General features: G+C 37.1%; 1 protein-coding gene across 3 annotated transcripts in view; it reads left to right on the top strand.

Moving 5' to 3' along the window:
* LOC133519929 (extracellular sulfatase SULF-1 homolog) overlaps positions 1-15,065 on the top strand; it is a 104,581-nt gene that overhangs the window by 25,122 nt on the left and 64,394 nt on the right. The window lies entirely within an intron of this gene.

Raw genomic sequence — 15,065 nt, forward strand, 5'->3', positions numbered from 1 at the left:
AGGCTGTGATTTTAAAACAATTTGTTTAACTTGTGTGTTTAACCTCCAGATGGGTTGTAGCTCTAACCTTGCCAGAGAAACCTATGTACAATATTAGGTTAGATTATAAAGAAAACAATACATTAGTTGACACTTTCAATGAGTTCATTCTACTTAAAATTTGTTCTGCCTATATTTCTGTATATATAGGTACATATGGTGCTTTGGGATAAATTTGAAAGCGGGGTAATTATGAAAATAGCTATACCTTGATAAGCGTTGCAATCACACTACTAGTGATATTCAAAATTTTCCCGTGGTCCAAGTTAGCGCAATGCACCTTTAAATACAACATTATTTTCATTTATTGACCGAGCGAACCGAATGTCCCTGTTTCAGCTTGGGCTTCGTACTTGTCTGTCCGAACGGCCTGTAAAGGTAGTTTATTTTGCAGTTATATCGTTTTCAGGGTTCCGTACTCAAAGGGTAAAACGGGACCCTATAACTAAGACTCCGCTGTCCGTCCGTCCGTTTGTCCGTCCGTCCGTCTGTCACCAGGCTGTATCTCATGAACCGTGATAGTTAAACAGTTGAAATTTTCACAGATGATGTATTTCTGTTGCCGCTATAGCAACAAATACTAAAAAACAAAATAAAATGAATATTTAAGGGGCCTCCCATACAATAAACGTATTTTTATGCTGTTTTTATAGATAATGGTACGAAACCCTTCGTGCGCGAGGCCGACTCGCATTATGCCGGCTTTTTTTTTGTAAATAAAGTTTTTTTTTTTGTAATTATAAACTCATAGAGCCACCAGTTTATTAATTAATGTTAATTAGGACTATAACACAATTAGCTTTGGGTCCTAGTCGCAATGTATTTATTACACGGAAAGCCAATCAATCGTAGGTATTAACAGAATAGTGAAAATTCCACGAAGAAGAAAAAAAACGCTAGTGAAAACGCACATGTGCATGACAATCGATATCTAATGTAAATATGTAAATAGATAAATGCAATACAAGGCTTTAGAGCTAGAGTCGCCACCAGATATAGGTGGGGCGAACAAGTCGTGGAAAAATATGCGAACACGACATATCAAATCCATATCGTATCTTTAGCAAATGTTTGACGCATCTTAAACTTCGAATCAGGCCGTTAAATGTGTTCGAGTGCATATTCAGATATTTTTTAGCTCTAGTATTTAAAAAATTGGGCAAATAATTATAGTAAACAACTTTATAATGGACGTCGCAACAATAATTAATGAGACGCAGGCAAACCACCAATCCTGTAAAATAAGTATTTACATCAGTTTTGAAACGCCAGTGTTTTTTCCACAGACAGATGGACGGGCGGATTAACTGATGGATATGACGAATTTCTAAATGTATGAAAAAAGTCCTAAAAAGCTGTCTTCCACTTAAGCTGAAAAACAAGGTAATAGACTCTTGCTTACTCCCAACTATGACATATACCGTAGAAGCTAAAAACAAAATCAGAACGTGCCAAAGAGCCATCGAACGTAATATTCTGAATATTAAACTAAAGGATAAGATAAAACATAGCGATATTAGAGCAAAGACGAAAATAATAGATGCATTAGAATACTGTTTAAAATCCAAATGAAAATGGGCCGGCCATGTAGCTAGGATGCATTCCAAAAGATGGACAAAGGTGGCCACGTTGTGGAAAGGGCCAGACGGAAAGAGAAGACACGGCAAACCCAACGCCCGGTGGTCCGATGAACTCCGGGAAATAGATAAAGAGTGGCCCAATACTGCGCAAAACAGGAAAAGATGGCAAGAGCTGGAGGAGGCCTTTGCCCGTGAGGGTCCTAACCAAATTATATAATTATAATCTTAAGTGCATATAACAAATAAAAATAAAAATAGATTTAAGTAACTTTTTGTTTCCGTCAGGATATGTTAAATGTATTATGTTGTTTTTGGTTATGGAATAAATGGGCTTTTTATTTTATTTATTTATTATTATTTATTTATGACGAATTTCTAAGAGTTCTGTTTAGCCATTTTGGTTGAACCAGAAAAATAATCGAGCTACTATTTATTCAGTATTCAGTATTTAGTATTTATTTCTTGCAAACCATGGTACATATTTAGTTCTTATACATATCATATGGTATCACATGGGACCCTGAATAGGGTATAGCAAATATCAGATATTCTAACTCTCTTAAATATCTGAAGATACTTAATATTATTATGTCGACTATGTTAGTTACTAGCATTTGTCCCCGACTTCGTCCGCTTAAAACATGTCTATTATTAAAAACTTTCCAACTCATTTTCATTTCTTAGGAGTTATATATCTAAAAACTATGTTTTCTACTCGTCGACTTTAAATTAAGACTTTGTATACCAAACTGTAATGCATACTTTCCACTATAGGTTCCCGACTTAACTATAATGACTTCTTACGAAATGCTTTAGTCGACTGTAATGAATTTGATTAAATTATATAGACAATTAAATCAAACGCTAAGTTAAAGAAATAGTTTAACAGTTATTTTATTTTTAATAAATTATATTTTTTGCGTCATAATAAATATACGTAAGTATACCACCAGACCAGGTCTACACAGGGCTTACAGTTCAGGGTGAATTAAGGTTTTCTGACTTATTATACTAAATTACATTCCGGTCGCAGCGCCACGTGTATATTAGAGAACGTACGCGACGCTTTAATTAAGATCAAAGGCGAAGCATTCACCTATTTCCATAAATTCATAGTGCTTTATCCTCGTTCGCATACCCTCCCGAATTCCTTGGTTGCACCAACCCTGTGAGAGAATGTACCTTTCGCAGGAAGATTGGAATTATAATGAATTAAACTAACCATTCAGAAAAGTCCGTTCCCTGTTTTAGGGGGTTTTGGCTATTCTAATTTTTTTCTTATATAGAGATGGGAGGGTGTCATAAACTGCCAAAATTCGTCTCAAGTAATAAATTAATGTCACCATATCGCAGAACAGTTAAAGTGCACAGCCAGCATTTTGTGGTATTCCCACAGAACCTCGCTTGGTCTGTAGGTCGTCATCACCTTGTTACACTTCTCCAAAATGTTATTTTCCGAGAGATATTGAATTCATAGTTAAGCATAGGCAGCTTTAAAATAGTTCGAAATCAGTCTGAAATTTATCGTTGTAATTAAAGCGTTTTCGTAACTTACACAGTAAATAACATTTTTTGTTGTAAGGCAGATTGACTATAATGTATGAGGTATCTATTTCTATTCCTCGAACGGGTAGCGTTACCGTGCAACAGTTGCACTCATGTTTGCATTAAATAAACATCATATTTGTACATTGGTACAAGTACATGTAATTGTTTCTCACAACAATGTAAGGTTCGATCATTGTATACACATACGTTAGCTATTTATTACTTATATGATCACTACGTACTATAAAGATTTCAAATTGAGAGCGCCTTTAATAAAACGACCGTAAACAAGAACTCGCCAATAATCGTAACTTCTCGTTCCAAGTTCAATAAATGTTGTATGAGCTCATATACGCAACTAACACCAATCAAGGCTTACTTACGCTCCATGTAGCCTATGCAACGCAGACTGCATATTCTAGGAAGGTACTCTATGTACTTGTACCTACCTAAAATATACATTGCGCTATTTGCGATAAGATACCACAAGATGATAAGATATCTGCTTACCATCAGGCGGGCCGTATGCTTATTTGCCACCGACGTAGTATAAAAAAAAGATACCGATTTCTCAATGCCAAAAGTGACGTTTTTGGTTAAAGAAATGTTTGATACTGACAGACCGGTATCGTATCGCTGTGACATCATACAAACGTTGTTTGAATTGGACCGATGTAAAATGATAATAACTCGTCACGGTTAGTGGACACAGCACACACTAATTGTATATGAAGTATCCAGTGCCTGAGTAAATTTCGTCTATCACAACTTGATTAAATACATTACGGTATTCGTCACGAGTGTGAACATAATTTAATATTTCTCTCCAGAGCTAACAGTTAACAGCAGACGTAGTGGCGTAGGTATGTATGGTCGCGCTTATTGAGCATGACTTAACATGATAATTACATGAACATTGTACAATAATGTCACACCGACACCACGCGTTAATAAGAGACTGACTTTATATCAACACATGTCGTGCGCGATAAGCACAATAAACCTGCAGGTAGATACCCTACGAAGAACTTGGCGACTGATAACAGGCCAATGCCAACAATATGATGAGATCCAATATGAGATGTTTCCAATCTCCTTTAGAGGACCTGCTGAATTGCGCATTGTGTCAACCTTCAACCAAAAACGTCACTATTGACTCTGACAGATCAGGATCAGATTAATATCATATTGGAATGAGATCTAATAACTAATACTCTAATCCAAAAATGATAGTTTTGGCACTGACAGATCAGTATCATATTGGAATGAGATTTAATAACCAAAACTTGAATTGGCCTGTAAACCCTCGAGGACACATGTGTTGGATACGGCGTACGGTACGGTGCTATACGAGTGGCCGTACTGAATTATTAAGTTAAATGCAATTTTCTTCCAAAACCAAAAACTATATAAATAGTCCAGTAACTTTATCGCCTGAAAGTACATACTTACGGGGTTCCTGTGCGTCAAATCCGGTAGTACTGATTTTTTTCTGATTTGTTTACGATGTTAATGTTAATAATAACAAATTTTTGTTTTTTTCGATTTTCGACAAAGTTGCGTTTGGCGAAGTCACAAACTTGGATTAATTAACCAACATCATAAGCAAGTCTGGAAATAATCAGAACTACAGGATTTAACGTAAACGCTAAATGAGTTACTGGATTAATATAACTATACAATAAAACAACTTCAAAAAGGCGATGTTGTTTGGCTCATTTTCGTAACCTAACCTAATTTATAGTGAATAGTCCCATCCTGAAGAAAGCATGAAACTTGGCATGCTTAAAAATAGAAGGGTAAACAACTTGTAAAGTGGATGCCTTACTTTATGTCCCATTTTTTTCAGTTTCTACCCAAAACAAACCGGCTAACACCCCCACGAGCGCGTCGACGCTAATATTGTGGGTACAACCGTGGCCCCGCTGTTATAGTTCGTTCAACTCACTGGCTGACTACAACTTATTCCTATTATGCTATAGGTATGATATGCAAAACGTAAATCAACATTTTGTAACTATTTTATCTTTATGGCTTCGGCCAAATCAGATCGTAGGGATCATGTTTATTTTTATTTTTTAGTAATATTCTCTTTTATAATTATGAACTTTGACATGGATTTGGCGTTACTTATTTACCTGTTATTTTAATCTCCCGATACCTTTAATCTTGCACCATCAGTTGCATTCGTTGTCACCATGACTTTTTCAAACGGCGGGACTTAAAACCATCAATGCCCCCTTCTAAGAGCTTGACGATCTTGACATTACGAGATGTATGAAAATTAAAGAAAAGTCTATTAAGGCATGATCATCTATATCTATAATTATCATCTCTAGGTTACTTATGATATCAGAATATCTGTTTCCTTTAACGTTGGGTGTAGCAATTGCTCGTAATTTGTGCCAAAGCACACATTACCAACATACAAGTTACGTATTGTTTATGTTAATTCGTACCTAATGCAAAAAATTCAATGGTGTAGGTAATCAAAACATAATCACTTCATCTCCTCAGGGCCTCAGTCTGAAGAATCAATATCAGATTACATTGATACCCAAATCCATCGTTTTTCTGAACTTTCGAACCGCCTGCTCCAAATTAACTCGCACATGGCATTTTTCATCATTCAGTTTTAAATATCCTCAGCCAAGGCCGGACCTCCGCTTTCTGCCACAATGCCCATGCTTAGGGGCCGAAGCAAGTTAGCAATGGTTTTGAGATGGAGAAGCCGATCTCGGCCCCCCCCCCCCCTAAATTTAAAGTGCCATGCCAAGTACCTAGGGGCCCTACGAGTAGGTCTCTAAATCTTGTCCTAAGCTATGTCAAAAGTTCGAAGACATAATCCACAACGAAATTCAAAAAATCCTTAACATTAATATTAACAACGGGCAATTGATTCAAGCCTACGGTTTGGTGCCCTAGGTATAAGGCAAATATCTAGTATCGCATTACCCGCTTTTCAGTCTTCCGTACATGGTACGCTACCACTCGTAGCTCGTATATAAAATAATTCTTCGAGGTACCTGTCGGAAACATGGCGTTTGGCTTGCTCAGGCCAAGACGTGCTGAACGAAGAGTCCATACAGCGGTATTTGCCGTAGACACGGCTGCGAGGCTGGCTCTTTTCTCGGCGGGGGAGTGTAGCCAGCCTCATGGGTACCCTACTGTACCCATGAGGCTGCCCCCCCCCCCCCCATGTAAACGATCACAATCATAATATTATTTATTGTTTTACTGTCATAATGATTATTTATTTATGTTTCTCTATCACTCTTTCATATAAGTGCGATAGTGACAGTTGCGCGGCCTGGAGGACTGTTCATAGGAGGGTATTTTTAGGGTTCCGTAGCCAAATGGCAAAAAACGGAACCCTTATAGATTCGTCATGTCCGTCTGTCTGTCCGATTATGTCACAGCCACTTTTTTCCGAAACTATAAGAGCTATACTGTTCAAACTCGGTAAGTAGATGTATTCTATGAACTGCATTAAGATTTTTACACAAAAATAGATAAAAAAAAAATTCTCTCTTACTTTTGGGGGTTCCCCATACTTATACACTAGACCCTACTCATAGTGTTGTGTTCCTGCCGGTAAGTAAAGTTGCCAGAGCTCAACGAGGGGGGGGGGGGGGGTTTAGGGTCCTCCTCTGGCTATGTAACTCCTCTGGAGTTGCAGGCGTACATAGGCTACGGAGACTGCTTACCATCAGGCGGGCCGTATGCTTGTTTGCCACCGACGTAGTTTAAAAAAAAAACTTAGAGCTGAAACTCAAACAATCTTTTTTCATCAAACCCATACGTGTGGGGTATCTATGGATAGGTCTTTAAAAATGATATTAAGGTGTCTAATATCATTTTTTTTTCTAAACTGAATAGTAAGCGCGAGAGATACTTCCAAAGTAGTAAAATGTGTGCCCCCCCCCAGCCCGTAACTTAAAAAATAACAGAATGAAAAATCTAAAGAAAATATATGATACACATTGCCATGCAAACTTCCACCGAAAATTGGTTTGAACGAGATCTACTAAGTAGTTTTTTTTAATACGTTATAAAATAAAAAAATAATTTTTTTTTCATCAAACCTATACGTGTGGGGTATCTAAGGATAGGTCTTCAAAAATGATATTTAGGTTTCTAATATAATTTTTTTCCAAACTGAATAGTTTGCGCGAGAGACACTTCCAAAGTGAAAAAAAGTGTCCCCCCCCTGTAACTTCTAAAATAACAGAATGAAAAATCTAAAAAAAATATATGATATACAGTACCATGCAAACTTCCACCGAAAATTGGTTTCAACGAGATCTAGTAAGTAGCTTTTTTTAATACGTCATAAAATTAAAAAAAAAAAAAAAAACATCAGACTCATACGTGTGGGGTATCTATAGATAGAGAGGATAGGTCTTCAAAAATGATATTTAGGTTTCTAATATCATTTTTTTCTAAACAGAATAGTTTGCGCGAGAGACACTTCCAAAGTGAAAAAATGTGTCCCCCCCCCCCCGCCCCCGTTAACTTCTAAAATAACAGAACGAAAAATCTAATAAAAATATATGATATACATTACCATGCAAACTTCCACCGAAAATTGGTTTGAACGAGATCTAGTAAGTAGTTTTTTTATTACATTTTCGTATGATTTAAATGTAGTTACTCTCTAAATATATATTTAAATTGTATTGTACAGTCAGCGTCAAATACTTAGTAGCAACCAAAGTAGCCAAATAGTTCGGTACACCATATATTTAGTATGGTGTACCGAACTATTTGGCCACTCTGACTGCTACAAAGTATTTGACGCTGACTGTACACACGTAGTGTATCCGTTTAAATATTTTATTAAGTACCTAAATAAATCAGTCATAAGACTTTTTGATACTTATAAAAGTATACTTATGTAAATTATGGGAATTATGTCAAAACTGTGTTTTTACAATTGTGATAAGGGGACATACCAACCGGTATAAGTTTGTTACTAAATACAAGAATACTACGCTTATTTTTCACTAATTAGAAGAACAAGCTACATTCTTGTAAATCAAAACACGCAGAAGTGACTCAAGTGACATTCTTTAAGACTGAGTCGACCGTCCAGTGGTGCCCTCCTTAGGAGAATTGTGTTTTGTAAATAAACCAATTAATTTCTAAATCAGTATATTCATATTGTAGTCCTACTCATTTCTAACTTTTGGTCTCTGTCACATAGTTTGCATTGCTTTATCAATTTAAACGGTAAATGGTGACCACATTTTTCCGTTTAGGTGATATAGTAAATATATAACTATATGGTATTGATAAAAAATTGGGAAAATCAGTAGGAAAGCAATATTTCCTTAGATTAGCTGTTGCAAAGTTTTTTGCGATATGTCACATATTTGTCTTTGAAAATATTTTTGTACTTAATTATAATACTTATAAAAGTACCCAAGTCTCTAATATTTCTTTTAGAAGCTCAGTGCTCGCCTGCTCGTAAACTGTTCCTTTTCCCTGATTTTTTGCATGGCATTTAAGATTTATTGTAAGAATTAAATAATGGAACTTTACCCGGGCATAATGCGATTTATTTTTATGCGCTGCGATTTTATTTGCAACTGCTATGCGATGCGATTGTATTATTTATTACTCTATAGATCATAATTCTTAAATCATATGATATGCAGTCAATCTTAACACTTAATTTATTAATTTCCGCTACCTAGAGGGTGTCTGAAAGAGATCGCTTTTTAGCGATATGACCGCCTGTTGTTTACCTCTTGTCGAGTATTTGTATTCACTGTATTTACTTTTTTTCTGTTTATATACGTGTGTATCACGATGAACCCGAAAGATTTTAACCACGCATTTTTGAGGCCAAAAGATGGAAAGCGGCCAAGTGCGAGTTTGAAGACCTATCCCTAGATACTCCACACGTATGGGTATGATGAAAAAAAATTTTTTTTTTAATTTTATGATGTATTAAAAAAAAACTACTTACTAGATCTCGTTCAAACCAATTTTCGGTGGAAGTTTGCATGGCAATGTATATCATATTTTTTTTAGATTTTTCATTCTGTTATTTTAGAAGTTACGGGGGGGGGGACACACATATTTCCACTTTGGAAGTGTCAGTCGCGCAAACTATTCAGTTTAGAAAAAAATTATATTAGAAACTTCAATATCATTTTTAAAGACCTATCCATATTTTGAGTTTCAGTTCTAAGTATGGGGAACCCCCAGAATTTATTGTGTTTTTTCTATTTTTGGGTAAACATCTTAATGCGGTTCATAGAATACATCTACTTACCAAGTTTGAACAGTCTTATAGTTTCGGAAAAAAGTGGCTGTGACATAATCGGACAGACAGACGGACATGACGAATCTATAAGGGTTCCGTTTTTTGCCATTTGGCTACGGAACCCTAAAAAGGGTTATATATATTTATATATATATGGGACCAACCACGAAATCGCGAAAAAATTTTTTACCTTCCCATAGAAAATGGACCAGCTAAAATGTATGAAACAGCCAGAAAACTTTTTCGCGATTTTGGGGTTGGTCCCATAGTAAAAGTTGCTAAGTATAAGCCCCAAAAACTCCCTGGCAACGGGGATGCACATATTATTTGGCCACCTTATATATGAGTTTAGGTCAATTTCACCAAATAAATGCAGAAGTTATTTGCGTCTACTGTCATAATAAGTTTTGGGTTCTTAGAAATAAAACAATCTAGCGACTAAGAGACACATTCGCGTAGTTAGGCAACTAACTCGTAGGTCACCGTTTGTTTATACAGGGTAAAACTGTACCCCTAGTGTAAATTTAATCGACATCATAACGTGACGAACGCGTTTGCGTTAAGTCTCATTTTGTATAGGATTTTGAGTTTCCAAAGCGTCCCGCTTGGCGCGCTCTTTCTAAATCACATACAAAATGAGACTAAACGCAAACGCGTATGTCACGTTTCGAAATAGAATTTATTTACACTAGGGGTACAGTACTGTAAGTATAAACAGTTAATTCCGAGTTTGAAAGTGTAACGATCTATAAGTAGCAGAAGATCGACAAAGATTTCGTAGTCGCATAGGTTATTTTTAGCTTCCCTTATGTTCGGCCTTCTCCGACATAAGCCCAAGGTTGTCAAGTTAGCTCTGCCAAATATCCAGCTGCGCGGTAAGGGACCCGACGACGTGAGATTGCATAATTAAATTGTCCACATAAATTTCCTACACGGTACGATGAGTTTAAATTTGAAGAGTCTTACACAAGGAAGAAAGTTCAAGAATAATATGTTCCTCCAGTCTAATAGGTCATATTATATTTTAGAATTAAGAAGGGGTGAAAGCAAAATTGTACTTTTCATAATGAATATTTAAGAGTTTTAATCAAGGGCAAATGTCATCAAAAAATTCACTCGTATGCTAGACTATATTTGCGAGGGAAGACTAGCAAAAACAAAACCTTAAAAGATTAAAGTTGTCAGCGATGGCAGCATGGTTCCATTTTTATCACCTGTCACTATGCCCGTCACTTTCGCACTCACATACTTGTTAGAACGTGACAGGCATGGTGACAAATGATAAAAAGCCGACCATCTTAGCCCTACTGGATAGAAAAAAAAACACAAAAACGTGTCTAATTTTCATTTATTTTAAGTTGTAAATTGTTACTCTGCGGCTGTAGCACGGTCACATTTTTATCACTTGTCACTATGCCTATCACGTTCTAACAAGTATGTAAGTGCGAAAGTCATAAAAATGCGACCGTGATACAGCCGCTTTTAGTATAAAATAACTAGTGATATAGCTGAGGGATTTGACTAGCGAGATTTTAATCAGAAGTATACTTTTAGAGCAATTGAGGCGTTAAAACCCGCGCGATCGTCAAATCTTTCGTCGCAAGTTACGCGTGGTGCGCCATATTTTTTGTTCCTTTGTAATTTTCTGGCTTTATGCGCCCTCTTAATATACATGCCTATACGCAAGTAGAACTCTATTTACTAGAACGGTCAATCTATTTAACATCCCGCGAAAACTTCCTTGGATATTTACTCATGATTTGTCCCGACGCACGTCTTTTTATTGGAATTGTTTAGGGCTGCATCCCTCCAATTCCATTACCGGCGCGATGTTGAAAGGGTCGGAAATGAGGTTAAACTCGTGCCATATCCCAAATATTTTTGATTTATACCCGTTTGTTACGCTGAATACAACTTGAATGTTTTCGGCAAGAAAGTTCCGAAGAATAAGTTTAGCGGGGATCATTAGGGAGATTTACATAAGGACCCGCGAGTGCGAATCGCGCCAACTTTCCAATGGGTGATTAAGTTCTAATTTATTAAGGGCTCGTTACCGGCGAGCGATACAACGTGGGGCGGAAGCACGGCTTCGATGATAATTACTTACACCAACTTCCTAATTACGCTATATAAAAACAAATATACTCTTAAATATACGTTTTGGATAATTAATAATTATCAATTTCCATCATTTACAGGACAGGGCGCGTTTGGTATACGGTTCGGTATGTATGTAGTTGAAAGGAGAAATACATATATACAAGGATGTAAATATGTATAGGGGTGTTTTGTTATGAGGCGAATTATGTAAGTCATACTCGTATACATATGTACATATAAACAACTTTTATTATAGGCCAAACTCATAAACAAAAAAGTTAAAAATACATAACTATAAAATGCTTTGCGATTTTAGGAGCATTCCTTGAAGTTGTCTACCGTTGTCCTGTACAAGCGCTAATTTGCTGAAAATTTGCACGTACAAGAGTTTTCTTTTCTGTGACTAATTTTCAAAATTATGCACAGAAAAATAATCGCCTGCTTTACACGCCGAAAAAAAGTCGCAACACCGGAAATAAAATATGTTCGTACGCGACGGCCCGTCGAATGCTCCTTTTAGCAAATCATGCATTAATTAGGTAACTCCATTTTGGAGATAATAAAAAAAATATGTTTATCTGATAAACGCTCCTACGAGCGTGTACACTTGCTTAGGGCCTGTACCCCTAGTGTAAATAAATTCGATTTCCAAACGTGACGTACGCGTTTGCGTTTAGTCTCATTTTGTATTGGATTTCGAAAGAGCGCGCCAAGCGGCACGTTTTGGAAACTCAAAATCCTATACAAAATGAGACTTAACGCAAACGCGTTCGTCACGTTATGATGTCGATCACAGTTACACTAGGGGTACTGTTTACACATTGCTTAGTGAATAGTATGAGTTCATGCATTTACTACTAAACGCAAGGACTATCTGACATAACAAGGAAATTACATCCATCATAGTTTTCAATTGTTTGGTTGAGTTCAATATAATGTCCGTGCTAGAACAACACTACATATATGCAGAATTTAATGACTTCTATGAAAAAAAAAAATTACTATGGCATTTAGGTCCTTAAATGTACATAGCCATACCCCGAAGTTAACGAAATTCATTAAACCACAGTGTATAATGAGTTTAATTATAAATGTTAATTTAATTTAATGTTCCGTATGATCAACGAGGTGCCGAAGCGGCATCTTTAGCGGTTAGTCAGGTGCGAATGACTGACATTATTTGTTATAATTACCTTTTTACTATCAAATCTTAGTGAAAAGCGCTCTACCATAGAGGAATGTTATAAAGTACATATCTCGTTGCGAATTGTGATAAAGTCTGACTGTATTATAATTTTGCTTTGATTTTTGCAGTTACCACAAAATTGTTAGCAGTGGTGACAACTGAGAAAAAAAACCATTACCACCAAAATTTTGTTAGTTTGTAATATTATCGGAACCTGAGTCAGGGCATTGGCTGCGCGCGTTGCCGTCGCGGAACATTGGTTCCCTTTTGGACCCGGCGTCACTGCGCGTAGCCGTATGCCTCAGGCTAGGTTTGAAAGCCTGCGAGCCACACGCTTGATCCCGCTGTGGAAGCCTTGTTGACGCTTATGGGCACCACGGACTCCACTGCCAGTCAAGCGCCGGCCGATTTTATAGACACTCGGCCCTAAACGACCTAATCCGCAGAGCACTCGGTACCGTCTCCATACCAGCAACCCTGGAGCCAGTTGGTTTATCAGCGGCAGATGGCAAAAGGCCCGACGGCTGCTCGCTCGTACCTTGGTTCCTGGGGCGGCCCCTGGCGTGGGATGTAACATGCGTTGATACGCTGGCCCCATCTCATGTCCGGCGCTCTGCCAGGAAGCCGGGGACGGCAGCAGACGACGCCCAAATTGCCAAGTGTCGCAAATATGCATTTTTAAAAAGTAATTATGTATTTGCGGCACTTGCGATTGAAACTTTCGGTCCTTGGTCGTCCGACACCAAGAAACTAGTAAAAGAAATTTGTACTAAACTAGTCTGGGTGTCTGGCGACCTACGAGCTGGCGCTTTTTTCGCACAAAAACTTAGCCTCACTGTGCAGAGAGGGAACGCGGCCAGTGTCCTGGGAACAATGCCTCAGGCTAATTTAGGCTTAGTTTTTTGATAATATAGCTATTGTAATTGATTATGTAAATATATATTTGAAGTCTAAAAAAAAAAAAAAAAAAAAATACTAATAGGAGAGTAATTTAAAAATAATTATATGTCGATTAGTGTTAAAGTAAACTGCTCTAAACATGACAGAAACTATTAAGACAAATTTTAAAATTGATTTGATTAATCGTAAGTTTAATTACTTATATGAACAAACAAATTAAGTAATGAAAATTAAAATATGAACACAATTTCGTTTTAACTAATTTACCCTTTAAAATCTTCTTGCACCTGACGCCAGAGCAAACTTTGTACGTAACTTGGTGCTAAAACTAACAAACCTCAGCGCTACATCATTTCGTTCTATTGTAATATGTATAATGTACAGCTGAAATATAATCATGGTTTGTACGGTTGTTATTGAAACCGCTTGGCGAGTGCAGCGGATAGGTTGACCGCTCGAACTTGCCAGAATAGGCGCGCTTTCCAATGACGCCCAGGTTGCAGAGCCTCAGTCACTTTACGCCGGATGGCTCGATAGCTGAATCACCTCAGCTAATGGGATGGTAAAAATACTCTACCCCTTACCAGTTGCTATTATTCTTTTGGAAAAACAATACATGGTAACAACGCGATGGTAACTAGCGGGAACAGCCCCTAAAATCATAATTAGGTTAAGTATATTATAATATTGGTGAGTAGACGTTTGTAGATGTGTGTTTAAAAAATATTAAGTTGTAGAAAAAAAGCGCTAGTGGCCTAGTTAGCAGTAAGACGTGCAACTCTTAATCCAGAGATTATAAATAAATAAATAACATATATTTTAAGGATAATCTTACACAAATTGATCTAGTTCTAAAGTAAACTCAATAAGTCTTCTGTTGTGGATAATAAGCGACAATGAATATATTACATCGGAATATATATATGTGACATTATCTATGAAAAGGGACCTTATTGTCGGTGGCGCTTACGCCATTATCAACGATGCTCCCATATTATAAACAACGCCGCGCTACGCAGTGCGGCATAAGCGCCATCGACAATAAGGTCGCTTTTCATAGATAATGTCACATATACTTATTCACATAGAAAAAATCCATAACTTAGGTTGCGGGTTCAAACCCCGACTCGTACCGATGACTTTATTGGAACTTAAAAATACGGTCACAAGTTAGTACTTATAGTATATATTTTTGTAGGTAGGATGTAGTGGTGTAGTGTCTCGTCGTGGTCGCGGACTGTTTGGTGCCGCGAACAATTGCACTGATCGTGATTTATATCGGCGCTGGAGTGCGGAGGGTAATTGATAGGGGCACTGACACGATCGATGACGGCCATCGACGACTGTAGCCTGGCGCGTGTCTATCGATAAACATCGGCCGGCTTACACAATGTTTAAAACCATGTACTACTTATCTTAAATAAAAATGTAATACGGT

The sequence above is a fragment of the Cydia pomonella genome, chromosome 1 (assembly GCF_033807575.1).
Source record: "Cydia pomonella isolate Wapato2018A chromosome 1, ilCydPomo1, whole genome shotgun sequence".
NCBI lineage: Eukaryota > Metazoa > Arthropoda > Insecta > Lepidoptera > Tortricidae > Cydia > Cydia pomonella.